The 16,722-nt window shown below is 36.1% G+C and overlaps 1 protein-coding gene across 9 annotated transcripts in view; it reads right to left on the bottom strand.

Moving 5' to 3' along the window:
- Positions 1–16,722, bottom strand: part of LRRC4C (leucine rich repeat containing 4C) — a 563,896-nt gene that overhangs the window by 123,939 nt on the left and 423,235 nt on the right. The window contains exon 1 of one of the 9 annotated variants that reach the window (XM_063332671.1): positions 3,904–3,921. The exons of the other annotated variants lie outside the window; for them this stretch is intronic. The gene's annotated coding sequence lies outside the window, so the exon portion shown is untranslated. Of the gene's footprint in view, positions 1–3,903; positions 3,922–16,722 lie in introns of those variants that run through there. 9 annotated transcript variants of the gene reach the window in all.

Here is a 16,722-nt window from a genome sequence, read left to right as displayed (position 1 = left end):
AAAAACACTGGTTTTTGTTTTGCAAAAATTAAAATTAATTTTGCAAAATAAAAGTTTTAGGAAAAACTTTCCTTTACTTTGGGGAAAGGGAAAACAAGGCAGAGAAAAACTAAGAGGTAAGAACTTAAGAGTGATGTAGTTTTAGAAATGTAGATCAACATATTAAAAAAAAAATAATTTACTGACTTAAAATAAATCTGAAATTAAAAACACGAAATTAAATGAGCTAATTAAAATTCAAATGTTTTTAAATAAAAACACCTGTTTTGTATAAAAAGTATTCACTTTTCCCCCAATTAAGTTCTATAGCTATTTTAAGTGTAGAACAGATTAATTTTCCTGGCATACCCAAACAAATAGTTATACTATTTTCAATCAGGTAGAAGCCCTTTTGCAGCACTGTCAGGAAAACAATAAAGATTGTTCTAAAAGGGCAAAGTGAAATTTTAGAATCTAGAAACAAGGTAAATGTTTCAGCTTTAATGATTTTTTTAAAACTACCATTAGAAAGGTAACAATAATACTAGATATTGACTAATTTTTTCCTATGTTCATGTAATCTCTCACGAAATTAAAGTACTACCAATTTATCCAATGGATTTAGCCTATACATATATATGTACAAGCTTTTTATAGTCGTTTTAAACTATCTACTCAAGACACAGGTATAGTTTTGATCTCCACAACCATGAATGTCAAAGCAGCAAGACTCTAAAACATGAAAGAACTGATGCCATAAATTCTGTCTCTTGAAGATCTCAAGATGAAACCACATAAATAAGTAATATTTTCAAACTCTCACTGAGGTCAAAAATCCAACTAAATATTTTACATATTTAAACCACAAGCTTATTTCCAGATAAGTTTCAGGGGGAAAAAAAATTTAAAAAATGTACTTACAAAGTTCTGAGAACTAGACTGATTACGCATACCAATATCAAAAGCTACATAAGTTGAAAGGGATCTGTCTTGGACATATTTTTATATGACTGTTACTCATGGATTTAAACCGAGATTCTCCCAGGGAGATTAAACAGCTCAACAGCCAGATGCTGCAGAGCAGTATCTGGCATATGTAGAGTTGATAAAGTTACCAACTTTGAAGTGAACATGAGAGACTGCAAATGTTCCCAATCATTACAATCAAAACAGCAGAATGTATAGGTAAAAAATTTTAGTTGAGTAGTGTGTGGCTTAAAGCACACGTAAATACCAGCTGGTACATGGACATTCAGACTACATGGGTTATTCTGATAACCAGCTATTCTACTTCCAATTATTCAAAATTATACCAGTCTAGTCTGGAAAATAGACTTCTGCAGTGCACTTAGGAAGATTTCTTATTTGTTCTTTTTCTGATAATCTTGAGAACTCTCCAGATGTGCCAATAACAAAGCTTTCCAATTTTAAGTATAGGAAGTTGATTCTTCTGTTCTCATAGACTGATTTGATTCAAAGAGGGCCAAAAAGGTGGCCCAAATTGTTACTGGTATTAATAAATTTTTCACAATTATAACATCTAATGGAAAACATTCCATTTTTATGAATTCTACTGGGTTCTGCCTGATATAATGTTTCAGCGAGAAGGATTCCCCCAGATTTCCAGGGTCAGTGGCTGCAGGAATGAACAGGTAAAGTACTTCTCAGACACTATTACATTAATTTTGCAGATAACATAAAAATATTTTGGTTTTCATTGCAAAGTAGCTTTTGGGATGCATCTTTGCTATGGATAAGTGACATGAACAATGTCCTGATATCCTTCATCAAAATACCTGATTTTGTACTCAATAGTGCAGCTTATAAAAATATAGCCTTCCTCTTTTTCAGGAGCAGAAAGTTTCAGCAAAATTCCAGTTATATTTTCAAAATTTCCAAAGTCTGCTTTTGAAAAATCTCACCTGTAGTATCTGATAAATACTGTGTACTATTTTGTTCAGCTGAGCAGAATTTAATTAAAAACAAATCCACAAAAAGTACTCCTGGGACAACATTCCCAATCCCTTTAGCAAAATTTCAGACAACTGAAAACTACCTGCAGGAAAAGACCTATACATTATTCTAGTATTTTCTTACAAGTCGCCTGCAGGATAGCACCCATTCTTTCCCTTATAATTGCAACAACACTAGTGCTTTTCTCCCAAGCAATTTACAATATGGAGTGGCAGGCCAACAATTATGTTATGAGAGAATGGGGATACATTATATGCATTGCTGCAGTGGTAACAGTATAGAAAACCCTTTACTAGTAAGCCAGCGAGAGGAAACTCTCCATCTACCCCAACAAGAAGACAGCATTCTTTATCACCTATATGAAATAGATTAGCGTGTTTATCTTACCTCTCAAGGGAAAGATGCCAGTGTCATAGGCAACATCAAGTTTAGAGCACTGGCTAGCGTTTTTTGCAGCGAGACAAAGACTGTGACACCCACAGAGAAAAGGTTACTGTTCACCTCCTAGAAGCAGTCCCTCCGGAGACCTCTTACGAGGTTTACTGAATGTCAGAAGATTTTGCTGTTCCTGTCTGCTAGACTTGTGCTGCAGATAGACAGCAGGATTTCAGCATACAGTTTGCCTCTTTCTATCAGTTCCTAAATTCAATTAAAAGTGCCTATGGCACTTCTCTGCTAGGAAACATTTAGCACTGCCACAGACACTCATTCCGAGAAGTCATTTCAAGGCACCAGAGCTCTTTTTTAAAACCTCTGCTGTGTATGCATGAACGCCAGAGTCCACAAGTACCTGCACACAGTCACTATCAGAAAAAAGTTACTAATGTCCTCCATACAGTGACCTAGAGGTGACAACAGAACTGAAACAATGGCCACGGCTCCTTTTGATTACAAGTCTGTTATTTTGACACAGCACCTCTGACCACTTTCACACTTTACACAAGACACATTTTTCCTTCTAAGCTTTGTTTTTTTCCCTATATATACTATAGTGGCTCAAAAGAAAACAGTGCAGCCATATGTTCCACTCTGGCCAGTGAGATCACCCATGAATATACAAATAAAACCTATCGGATACACCATTTCTATTTCAAAAACCCACCTTATCACTTCATCTACCGACATATAAGCAGATCCATGGTCACACCAACCTATATTTTTTGTGATAAAGACCTCCAACCACTGGAGCATAACAGGGACATTCTCCTTGCCCACATATCTGCTATGCCTCATTTACTCAGAAGAAAATACCATTTTAGGTTATCTACAGATTCCCCATACAAGTTAATTACAATAGCTTTCTGAGTCAGAGCAAAGCAATAAGAACAAAGGTTTAAAATTTAGTTGAAGCTAAAATCTTTACCCTGAGAAAATAATTAGTATATTTTTCAAACACAAATTGTAAGATTGCAAGGAAGTCCAAATTTTATTTTGCTAAATATTGTTGTCATTGTCCCATATTATTCTTATGTGAAAACAGTGACTGGAAGCTGTACAAGATTTATCCAAATTCTGCCTTCATTTGCACTCAGAGAACTTCATAGGAACTAAATTGTTTTCATATCTTTCATCCCGAAATTATTATTTTAATTGGTGACAGAAGCTATAATTCAGTCTTTACTTAAAGACAAAGAAATAACAAAAGCTACTATAAACACTTCAACCCTCAAAACCTAATCAAGAAGTAAAGCTAAAATGGGACTAGACAGTAGATGTGAAAAATAGAAACATTAATTTAGTTAATCCATTTGAAGGTGCTTTCCCACTTACATTCATAACCATCAGTCAGGAAATTATGGAAGACAAAATACTATCCGCTGGTGACGGTTTAGTAGCTTACATGAAAACAGGTGGTGATCTCAACTTCATGATTTCTAAACATTTTTGAGAGGTATCTGCTATTTAGCTGATTCAGAAAAGAAGCCAGTGACAGGTTGGGTTGCAACTCACCCACTGAAAGTGATTCCTTCTGACTCAGTTATTTCAGAAGAGAAGGAAGCTTTCTTCAGTTTCCAGTTTGCCAGTCCAAAAGGTTTTAAAATATCTCCTATGATTCATATAAAGAAAGAGGACACAGGGAAGAACAATAGCAGAAGATGAAGAATTTCCTGAAAACATGGAGATTATTGAAAGGAAAAACAGTTGTACATCAACCTCCTTTTTTGTTTATCTTTCTTTCAAGAAAAATGCATTTATGGTCGGAGTGGAATTTAATAAGATTCTAATAGAAAATTCTGACCAACTACCATATTCAAACAGCATCTTGAAAAATCTTACAGAATTTCCCTGACAATCAGACAAATATCTTCCAACTATTATTCTGTAATGTGTAACTGCAGAATTCATTTTTAAAAGTATGGTTAAGAGGATTAAGAAGATAAATGCAATTTCGAACTATGAGAGCATCCTAGTCAATAGATTAATTTTACTTAGAAGACATACTTGTCCTCTGGTGAAAAGTGTTTACCTCTTGCAGTAGTTTTAAGTCAATTCCATTATATCTCTTGGAAAAAACCCCCACACTGGTAACACAGTAAGGTTATTAAGTAGAGGCAAGTCGTAAAAGATAACTGACTTTTGGCAGTATTTCTAATTAGTCTATCCTTGTTCTTTAGTTACACAATCTTAGAAGTAGGATGTTCAACTAAATGAAAGCTACTGTATTTACAAGTTCAAGAGGAATCCCAGCAGTCCATTATTTAGTGTGTAATCATTTCTTGTGGAAGCGACTACTGAAGGCTGTGGCTATGCTGAAGGCACCTGGCTATGTTCCTAACTGCACTCAGATGAAACAAAGCAGAGATGAGAATTACTGAAAGTGAAACCACTACTATGTTCTTCCCGGGTGTTATTTTGGTTTCTGTCATAAATCAAAGCTAAAAAGCTTCTCTGATTTTTCAGTGGTTGCCAATAGAAACAATTAGCCACTCCTATCAGGGTGCGTGGCTGACATGTAATAGGATGCTACCAAGAATTCTTTTTTTCCTGGAAATATGCTGGCATCAAGAGGAGAAGAAAGAAAGAATTGCTTTCTGCTCTGAACACTCACTTTTATATCAGTGCACAACTTTGTTTAAAATAAGAGTGGTTGCAAACATTTAGACCCTGGGCCTAAGACCTCCAGGTCTTCCTGTCCCACTGCAATTTTGCAGGAGGCTCACATTAGGGCTCCAGTTGTTTGTAATGGCAGCACAGACATCTGCTTACACATTTGGGGAATACCGGCCTAAAGAAAAGAGCAATCAGTTAACTCATTTATACAAATCCCTTTCTGCTACCCACTCAGATTCTGACCACCACCAGCCACAGAGTCGAGAGGCAGTCTACTGTTCAGGCTTCCACAACTGCCTGACCTTTCCTCTAAGCATATTAGCCCACAGCAGATCGAACTTCAGCAGCCCTTCTGGGGCCATGGACTTTGTTGAATTTTAGACGATCATTGGTGTTCTGAGCCTCAGGCAAATCCTTCAGTGCTGCTCTTCTTATCACAAAGTAATTACCTGGCCTTTCTTCAGGCCTGTTTGAATTCATGGGTGGAATTCAGCGAAAAGGTTAAGGAGTCAAAAATCAAATTAGAATTTGTTTTCAGTCAGTTTTCCTGCCTTCATACCAGATGGAGTCAGCAATTTGAGAAGTCTGACAGGCAACTTGACTGAGTCTATCAGATGGTCAATTGATCACTTTCATGTTTGCCAAAAAGTTTAGAGATAAAAACCAAAAGCATATTCTATTGACATTAAAATACATAGACTACAGACAGATTTCTGAAATGATACAGTAAAACACTTCGGAGTGGGAGGATTTTTTGCTTTAAGAACTAGAGACTTTTCTCTCTAAACAGAGTGACCGGTGACTATGAACATTAAACAACTGTATGTAGATTTTCACGTGGAGTCAGGGGAAGCACTTTGTAAACCAGAAAACCAGAAAACCATTTCTCAGAAGAGCTGACTTTATACTCTCTGCAAAAGACAGTATTTAATTAAACAGCTAGAGAAGCATGGACTTAGTACTGGAATATCTGTATGCTATGCTCTGGCTTGTTGCAAGCACACTTTTGTTCAGATCAAGTTGGATAAAGACTGAAATCTGTTACATTTGCAGGTCACAACTCAATTAATTTCAAATAGGTTCAAATTGCTGAGCTATCTGAATGTATCCATTTGAGATGCTGTCATACTCGGTGCAGATCCAATAGGATCCTTCAGCAGCCTTTCATTGGGAGCTGCCCTGCCCCCACCTTTCTCCTTACTAGGCAAGAGGCTTAGAAAGAAGATATTCTAAGCCAAATATCGGCAATAATCTTTTTGTTAAATATACCGCAACTCTCTAACCTTTCCAAATAACACAAGAAGAAGCTACATAGTGCAGAATAAGGATGATAAATACTACATTGGATGCTTTGCTGTTTATCCCATTTTACATGAAATTGTTTTAAACTTAAAAAATCAATGGCAACTCCCCTGCCCATCTCTTGAATTCTGAGATGTAGAAAAAGTTCAAAATCTCATATTTATGTTCTACATGAAAAAAAAACAAACACCAAAAAACAACAAAACACCAAAAAGCAACTATTCAGACTGTTTGTGTAGAAACTTCTCTGAGAATATTCTTTCGGTTCAATTTATAGTAATTCCTGTTATCGGATGAAGGCAATAAGCAACTAATTAAAGAAATACATAGCTATTCATTTTGTCTCTACCCATATCTTTTTTGTTTCAAGAATTAGTCAAGACTATTTACTTATAAGATATTTTCATTTCTATTTTTCATAATAAGCTCTATGTCAGCTTGATACTCTGACTAAGATTTAAAATTGTATAACAATTCTGAAGTTATATTCGTCACCGAAGGAAGGAGATTCACTTCAGAAAGCAAAAGCCCTCCAGAACAAAACATTCAAACATATACACTTGCTATTTTTTAATTCCTCCATCATTACATATAGCCCATATGTTGTAATTCACACAGACTCTGTATGTGTGTGTATGTACATTCACTATATACTGTGATGTATAGAGTTACCAGCATAGTACATTAGTCTTCCTTTTAGGTGAAAAGTGGCAGATATGACTACTGATGTTAGTACACTAATATTAAAGAGTTTACTATACTCAGATTTTCTCTTAAGCACATTTTTTTTAAAATAAGCTATTTCAATGTCATATTTCTATAAATTAAACCATAGTTCTCTTCCCTGTCTTCTGTAGTATGTACTTTATTGGACTAATTCATGTAGATTTAATAGTGTCTGTGCTATATAAGTAAATAATTTTAATTTGGCCATCTGCCCTAGAAAATACTTCATTACAATACATCTCCAAGGCCATACTCAGGCTTGCACTCAGAGACATCAGGGAAGATATCTAATGGAAGTTTATGAGGGGAGCAGATGTTCATTCCTGCTGTTTGATGTTGGTGACATCTGAGACTTTACCACTAAGAAATCCAAGAATAGCAGAAGTCACAAGAGCAGCATGCAAACTTCCTGCAAACATTCTACTAATGAGATCATTATTAAAAGAAACCAGTAGGAATTTATGTGCAGTCAATTCTAAGAACTTCTTCAGCAGTTTATTCCTCTTTGGTACATTCCCTTCCCTTACTTCTAAACAGAATTCAGAATTCCCCCATTGGTCAGGCTCATTTTACTAAAGCTAAATACCTGAGGCTGTGTAAGGCTTTTGGGGCTGGGAGGTCTCTACAAATCAGAGGGTTCTTGTGACGAAGTATTTTCAACTAGAGCACAGGTATTTACTCACCTATTTACTCCTGTTGGACCTAAAATTTACTGAGTTGAATGGTTGCTATTTTCATTCATGTAAAGTTTTTTTAAAAAAAATATTTACACACATATCTTTATCTCAGATTCAATGGCTGATACCAGAAAATTTTATGCCTGTTTTGCAGGAAAAACATAGCATAAAAATATTCAAGTACTTAAATTATTTGTAAGCCTAAGTTCTGTTTTCCAAAGTGACAGTGGTATTTACAGACCCAAAATTAATTGATTGTCAATGGGGCTCTGGTTTCTACTTATGTAATTAATTTATGATTATGAGACTTAGGCTCCTAAGTCACATAAGAACCATTAGCAAGTTTCTATTAAAGATTCATGAATAAATAAATTCACAAAGATCAAATGAATAATTACATGATAGATACACTGAGGGATGAAAAGTTATTGGTAATAATAACTACTATTGCTTCTAGTTGTCTGCTAATGTCTATGGACCATCACTTCCATACAAAATATTCCCAAGTATTAACCTTTCTAGGAAAAAATATGATTTTATCATATCAATAGAATTTCAGACTATCTAATATTGATCTTATTGATAGGACTTTTCTTGAAGGGGAGAAAGAGGATACAGGGATGCCAGTTATCATGATGATTTCAATGAAGTGAAAGGAAGTTCCAGATTTTGTTGAAGGAAAGTAGAGATTTAACATCTGCTAAAATCCATACAGATCAAAATATACAGTGAGAACAGCTCTCAATAGGTGAAATCTTTTAGTCACTAGATTTATACCACATACATAAAAAAATCTCACTAGCTTCCATTACTCAAGTGACTATATATGCAACCTGGGAGGTGAGACAAAAGGGAAAAAAGCAGCCGTCCTGCAGCTTTCCAGCTTGCTTTTTTTAACAGCTATTACTAAATTAAACTCTGCAGTAGCAGATCCTTTCAACTGACTACACTGGGCTTTAGATTAAGTTTTCAGTGACCAATGGATAAGACAAAGAATAAAATGTATTATGTTAAGAATTCAGGCTCCTGCAACAATTAGTGGAAAAATATACTCACATGGTATTTGTAAAACTTCCTTCTTTATAGTTCACTTCACGGTACATGTACATATGTACATTTTAAAGAGTTACATTAACTGGAAAACAGAGACAATACAGAAAGAAAAATTTCTTGACTCTACTGTTCGAAGGAAACACTGAACTCCCTCCACAGTCCACAGCATACGATCAAAACAAATTATTCATGACTTTACTGGAGGTGACAATAATAATTACAGAGGTCAAAATTCTTCTCTTTTTATGTATTCCTCCCTTCTATGCATTTACATCTCATTTTCAAGATAATTCGGTTTCCAGACAAATAACTTTGGTTTGGCATTTGCAAGTTTTCATTTTTGTTGTTGTTAAGACTTATTGTGGGCAATGCAGCAGCAGAACAAAGTGAACAACCAACCTCCAGACAAGTATGTTCAAAATCAACCTAATTTCTATGGAGTCATTTCTTTTTGCCTTAGAAATTTTCCACCTTATTTGAGCTCTTATGCTTAGTGTTTTGTACAGCGTGATTGAACGGGCAAATCACTGCGGCCCAGAAACCTTCTTTCACATACACAGTTCCTAACTAGCCCCCTTAACTTGTATTTATTTATTTTTTTCAACATGAAAGAAAAAAAAAAAAAAAGGTCTTCATATGAGTAAAACCAGAATCTCTCCAGAACATCATTCTATCTGTCGTTGTCAATCAGCTCCCTTAACCTGTATCCAGTAATGCATTTTTTGAAAACTGTTTTGTTGCGTTCTGTAAAATAATGGGGCTACAGGCACCATTAACCAGTCATGCCTCCTCATTTTTCTAATAGCCTTAATGGCATAATAAAGTATCATCAGCTGAATAAACACAAGACTGATAGTGAACAAATAACTATGCCCAAGAAACTCTCTTTTAATTCACACATTTGAGCCCTACTCTTTTAATCTTCTACATAAATTCTCATAGCTGCTTGGTACACTTGCCAAATCAACCCTTTTGAAATTTCATCTGAAAAATGCCATAATGCAACACAACTGCCTTTTTGCTAAACTGCTACTGAACTTCTCCTAAACTACAGCATAAGAAGGAACTTACCTGAAAATACCATGCTCTAGGGTGAACTATGTGTCTGTGCTTTGACAGTTAGTGGCTAAGAATATAAATCAAATTAATAGATGGATTAGATAAAACTATATTAAGGAGAAATTAAGTATTGATAAGCTTGATAAATCATGGTATTACTCTAATGTGCCACAACACAGAATGGCATATGGCAGAACCAAATGCCAGTTAGAATGCTGAAATGTGCTACAGAATCAGACTAGTGATATGACAGGAACACTAAATAGCAAAATATCAATCTGGAAGAGTGGTCTCTAGTAGCGAAAACTTCCAGATTTTAGTTCTAGTGTAGCCAAATAAAAGACTACAAGAAAAAAATCACAAACAAAACAAGCCCACAATACTATTACTACCTTTCTTCTTTATCCTTATATCAATAAAAAGTACCACTCAATTTAAATAACCGAACACTTGCTAGAAATGGGGCTCAGGACAAATTCCAAAAGACTAGTAACTGACATTCAAATTGTTAAGTTCTGCAACTAAGATCAATGTCACTGATTCAGGCAGGGAGAGCAGTTATCATGCAATTTGATATAACCAGTAAGAGAAGTTTCCTGCTTTGGATACTATGGAGAAATAAGAACATATTACTGAGATTTTAAAATCCTTTATCCATAAGTACTGTCTTGGTCCATTTACAAATCCTATTTCCTAAAACACTAGATGTTTGTATAAGAACAATTATAAGAATATTCCTGCAGTTCTTTAAAGAGATTTTTTCTATAAACAAGTCATAAATCTTTCTTAAATATTTTTCATATCAAAAGAGATATTTAGTCAAAACTGACTTCATACTTTTGAGTTATGTGTATGATTTCTCTACTTCTAGCAGAAAAATAACTACCATCAGAAACATGGTAGAAGCAAGTATGATGTAATGGTTAACTTAACAGAGTAACAAGACCGTCTAATAAATCATATGCTGTAGTTGTCATACACATTTTCACTTTCATGAGATCAGGGCTATACCTTCTGTGCCAAAATCTACAATCTTCACAAGTTGTCACGATTTGACAAGGGGCTCATCTAGGAAAGCATCAGAAAACAAAAATGAATTATTTGTTCCGTGTAAGCACTTGACATCTGGATCTCAACTGAAACATGACCCTGAGAAATGAAGGAATCTGCATTACAGTTATAATATCAGTTTCCATTTCACACAGAGCAAAGAGCAAGTAGGTGAAAATGCATGTTTAAAAAGAAACTAAAGTAAAAATAAAATATTTCATAAGCTTGACTTCTAAAGCAAAACAGTCGTGGTTAGTGTATTTAGTGCCATCTAAACTGGCAGCCCGAGAGACTGATACAATTTTCTTTAGCCAGTGTGCAAGCAGAGTGTCTCACAAGCTTTCCAATGAACTAAAGCATGTAAGGACCATTTACAAACATGACAGGACATTAATTAATTCAAAAGGTCCTGAAAATACTGTTAGGAAGAATATTATATTAACAGAATTTTTATTGCATGAGATTTAACAGATCTTTTACATTAGTTCTCCTACCTACGCAGTTCTCCCAACAATCACTTGCTTACACTATTGGTTTTAGGGTAAACTGAATAAGAGTCTAAGCAAAAGAAGTACAATTTCTTCTTCATCTTTTCCATAGGAGTCAACTGAACCTTGAGATCTAATTGCCATATGCTAATGTGAATATTAAATTAACATTGCTGTAGTCACAAAATATCTAATCCTCTTAAAAATATTTCCACAATCTTTGATATTATACTAAAAATAATTTACCTAGACAAGAAGCATCAAGAAAGCCATTATTATTTTTAGCTGAAAAACAGACAAAGCTAGTGACAAGCAAATGTAGACAACCTACCAGCTATGTGTCTCTTTTCTTTTAAATGGCAGTGCAAAAGAATGGATTGATTCAACAAAGATATTGGGCAACCAGAATATAGATAAACATGGAGACCTGCTACGAGCCAGCTGGAATCTTCTTACTTGCCTGAGTAACGTCTTTTTAAGGATTCAAGATGCAAACATGTTGAAGTAACCTGAAGATCATTTAACAACTTGACATATACAGAGAGAAAGAGCCGAGGAAAGAGCAATGTATGTGGCTCCCAGGAGGATAATCCACCTGAGTTATAACATTTTCAAATGTGCTGCATAATGTAAGTATTAATAGGACACAGGTGCCTTTGCTGTTGCATAGAAACAGGTGCACTGAGGCGAACCAAGTTATTTTTAATAAAGTAATTTCCATTTTAGACAACATAAGGTGGAGATTCTAGAAACAGCTTCCAAATTCTGAAGTGCCTGGTGCTGCCCACTAACACACACACAAGTCTCCATGCTTTGTAAAAATACAGTACCATGTTGGATTAAACATCAGAACTGGAGATAGGATAAAACCTTGGTGCCAAAAATTAATCCAGGAAACACTACTGTTCAAGCATATATACCAGGCTAAAGGTCTAGGAAACAAAGAATCATGCCACTGAAAATATAACTGGCATGAAGATTAACCAAATTAAACCAATGTCATAAAAAGGAAGAGTAAAAAAAAAAGATAATTAAATATGCTGTAGTAGTATCTTTAGCTTGCACTATGACTTAAAATCTAAGTAATTCTGTAAAAACAATAAGCTACCTTTACTGCAGACTACTGTCATCACATTGTGATACAGTCTCAGGCTCTGATTATAAAACAATGCTAGAGGAGGCTTAGCTGTACTTGAACAGAAACTTCACAAAAAACACGGTGTGTTTCTGAATGCAGTGTCAGCAATATACTAGCCAGATCGGAGTTGTTTTTTCAAGGAAACAGTCTTAGCCAGCATCTAAGCTTGGCACTTAAGACCTCTGATGCACACCACTCTTTCATCTCAGGTTCATCACTAGCCACATGTAATTATTGAAATAACATGCCTTTTGAGAAAATATAGATATTGCTAGCTCTAGAGTGTACAGAACGTTGTAGTCTGAGGAAACTAACTACATTTGCAGCAGGTTCTTCTCTATTTCCTCACTTAAACTATTTTGAAATATTGTTCAGTGCTAAGAACCAGCTGTAGTATTCCAACAAAGAAATAGTTCATTTAACTGCTAAGCAAATGATAAATAGCTACAATTAGTTGCAGCCTGAGGGGGCAATGTTTTATGCTGATTACAGATTTGGTACCTTAAATTCAGAAGTATTGGTCCTACTAGCATTTTGGCTGCAAAATATAACTACCTTCTTGTACTAGATTCGATCCATAAAATCCAATTCTTGGGATATGTTTCCATATTTCTCTATGATCCAAAGGGATCCCCATTTCATCTCCAGTATATCTCCAGTCCGTATGTGTGCAAAGGTTTATGGGAGCCTCTGTAGGTAAAAGGATCCATAAAAAATCATATCCACATTCTATCAAACAGTATAATCTAAAGATAAAGGAGAAATGGAGACGAAAATGAGGATACAGATGAGTTATTAAAACTGTAATTTTTCATCTGTTATTACAAATCAGGATCTGCATTAACCCTGACCATAGGGGGAAAAATATAACAATGCTGAAAAGAACAAGAACCTTCCAGTAATAGCAAAGTAGCAGATGCAACCTACATCGTGGATTCAAATGCACTGTATGGCTAGCAGAACCAATGTTAAGATATAGAGGACTTAGGGGATGGCAAATTTCAGGGTCATTTCAGGGTATTTGTGAATAAAAATATTAGCTAACAAAGTTTTTCTTACTTAATAGAGTGCTTATCAATAAAATTTGAAGAGGTAGATTGAGGTATCTTCAAGACAACTATAATGACCTCAAGTGGGAACCCCGATAATTATATGTCACCATACTTAATTTTTTCTTGCATCAACAGCTTGTTGTGATTTCTGAACAGCAGAAGCTCCTTACTTCAGATAGTGCATCTTTTTTACAGTGAAAGGACAATTTTATAATAAACAAACTGGGAGACTCATTTACATTTCTAGGTCTGATATGGACTTCCTGTGTGATTTTGAATTTAATTTCACCGTACTTCATCTCCCCATCTGTTTTGAGAATGCTAAGACACTACAATAACGAAGACCACATAAGAAACTAGACATGTGTATTGCAACCTTCCTTAGCAACAAAAAACTCAGGGCTTGTGTCACTTTAGGAAGATTGATAATGGATGTTCAATCTTAACATCCTAAGAAGAATTTTTTTTTATCAGGGACATACTGTGTATCTTGATTAACTGCATATCTACAGTATAAAAAAATAAATGTCAGGGCCATTAGGTGAGAAATTGTAGCTTTTTTTTAGTTCAAAACTCATACTCCGAAATTGTACTGTATATTAAAAAATTAATCAAATATGTATGTGTATATGGTCTATACAAATAATTATCATACATGGAAAAGACATATGTAAGAAGTACACTCTCAAGTTAGATCCATCACGCTCTTCTGTACCATCTGAAACTAGCAACATGTTGTTGAAGATGTATGTCCTGATGGGGTGAAGTTGTTGAGACCACAGAGATCAATTTGTTGATATTCTTAAAAAAGACTGCTTAATGTTAAGATGTTTTAAGCAAGATCAATTTATGTAACTTCGTAATTCATCAGTTTTTATATTGTTTGTCCATCAGTAGCATTTTTCTTAATTTTATTCTACACTTATCAGCAAGACAAGGCACTAAAAGCACTAGCAACTGCCCAGAAAAGAGGACAGAACAAGGGTGAAGGAGATTGAAGTGAAGGGACCAAGCCATAAATGGTTTCTTCTATCTCTAGTGCAAGTGCTGTAAGCTCTGATGCAATGTGGTCATCAGCATATATTGTTTCTGATACTGTGCAGATGAATGTAATTTACGCCTTCAATAATTTATAAGGTATTTCAACATGCTATTCTTATTCCACACACAGTAATAGATACGTGGAGTATGGTCCGTAATGCTGGCTGCTTATTTTGCAGAAGAGTATTGCTCCCCTTTTGAGAACCTTTGATAATTGGCAATGTTTAGAGAAGCAGACAACATTTTATATTAGAAGTTCCAGTGGGTGCATTATGTGCTGATTGCTTTCTCTGTCAATTCATTTTGTTTGCACAGTAATAGTATAGAAATGAAACTATCACAGATATTCAGCTCACAAAATCAGAAGCAAGATGGGCAGCCCATGTATTCAACTACGATAGATCCAGTTCAAAGCCTCACAACATGACAAAATAATGAGTGGCCCTTTCATAACAATCCTTTTCAGAAATATAATTATTAACACCACCAAAAATCCTAGGGTGTGTTAATTGTTGATGGGTGTGGTTGCATTTTTGCAACAAATAGTGGTGCAAAACTAGCGGTAGACAGGCAGCTGTTCATCCTCCCCATGCAGAACAAGTTCCCCTAAGTAATACTGAGTTCCTACAACAAAGCGTTCCCTTTATGAAGACCAATGATGTTTTAAGGTTCTAGTTCAGGGATGGAAAGAAAGAATATGCTACCTTAAACTGAAATTCATTTGGAAAACACAGAGACACCAGAATAATGACACTGATCACACCAGAATACTTCTGGACAGAAGGTGAAAAAAATAAAATATCAGTCTACTGAAACCGCAAAGCAAATGTAAATGGCAGAATATAATAACCAGGGTTGGACAGCACACTGAGGTTCAGATTTACACCTGATGTGAAAGACGGCACAAAAAACATAGCATCTTCTCTAGTACAAAGGCCTTGGTTTCATAATGACTTGGAGAGACGAATGTTGTCTACCGAAATACAAATGCCAGTTGCTAAACTTTTCTAATTATCTATTTCTCTAGGAGAAAATAAGCTTATAGGTTATCAGGAGTGGTCAACATGGATTCACTACGGGGAAATCATGCTTTACCAATCTGACAGCTTTCTGTGATGGCATGACTGGCTGGGTGGACGAGGGGAGAGCAGTGGACATTGTCTATCTCAACTTCAGCAAGGCTCTTGACACTGTCTCCCATAACATCCTTATAGGTAAGCTTAAGAAGCGTGGGTTAGTTGAGTGGACAGTGAGGTGGATTGAGAACTGGATGAGTGGCAGAGCTCAGAGGGTTGTGATCAGTGGCACAGAACCTAGTTGGAGGCATATAACTAGTGGTGTTCCCCGGGGGTCAGTACTGGGTCCAGTCATGTTCAACATATTCACTAATGACCTGGATGAGGGGACCGAGTGTACCCTCAGCAAGTTTGCTGATGATACAAAACTGGGAGGAGTGGCTGATACATCAGAAGGCTGTGCTGGTATTCAACAAGACCTGGACAGGCTAGAGAGTTGGATGGAGAGGAACCTAATGAAGTTCAACAATGGCAAGTGCATGGTCCTGCAACTAGGGAGGACTAATGCCATGCACCAGTACAGGTTAGGGGTTGAGCTGCTGGAAAGCAGCTTGGCAGAGAGGAACCTAGGTGTCCTGGTGGACAAGCTGACCATGAGTCAGCAATCTGCTCTTGTGGCTAAGAAGGCCAATGGTATCCTGCAGTGCATTAAAAAGAGCATGGCCAGCAGGTTAAGGGAGGTCATCCTCCTCCTCTACTCTGCCCTGGTGCGGCCACATCTGGAGTATTGTGTTCAGTTCTGGGCTCCCCAGTTCAAGAAAGACAAGGAACTACTGGGGAGAGTCCAGTGGAGGGCTACAGAAATGATCAAGGGAATGAAGGACCTCTCTTATGAGGAAAGGCTGAGAGACCTGGGTCTGTTTAGCCTGGAGAAGAGAAGACTGAGAGGGAGTCTTATCAATGCTTTAAATATCTAAAGGGCCGGTGTCAAGAGGATGGGGGCAGACTCTTTTCATTGGTACCCAGTGACAGGACTGGGGGCAACAGGCACAAACTGCAACACAGGAAATTCCATCTGAACATGAAGAAAAACTTCTTTACTTTGAGGGTGACAGA

This window comes from Chroicocephalus ridibundus, chromosome 4 (assembly GCF_963924245.1).
Source record: "Chroicocephalus ridibundus chromosome 4, bChrRid1.1, whole genome shotgun sequence".
Taxonomy (NCBI): Eukaryota; Metazoa; Chordata; class Aves; order Charadriiformes; family Laridae; genus Chroicocephalus; species Chroicocephalus ridibundus.
Note: the sequence above shows the minus strand (reverse complement) of the source record. Positions and strands in the feature narration are given on the sequence as shown.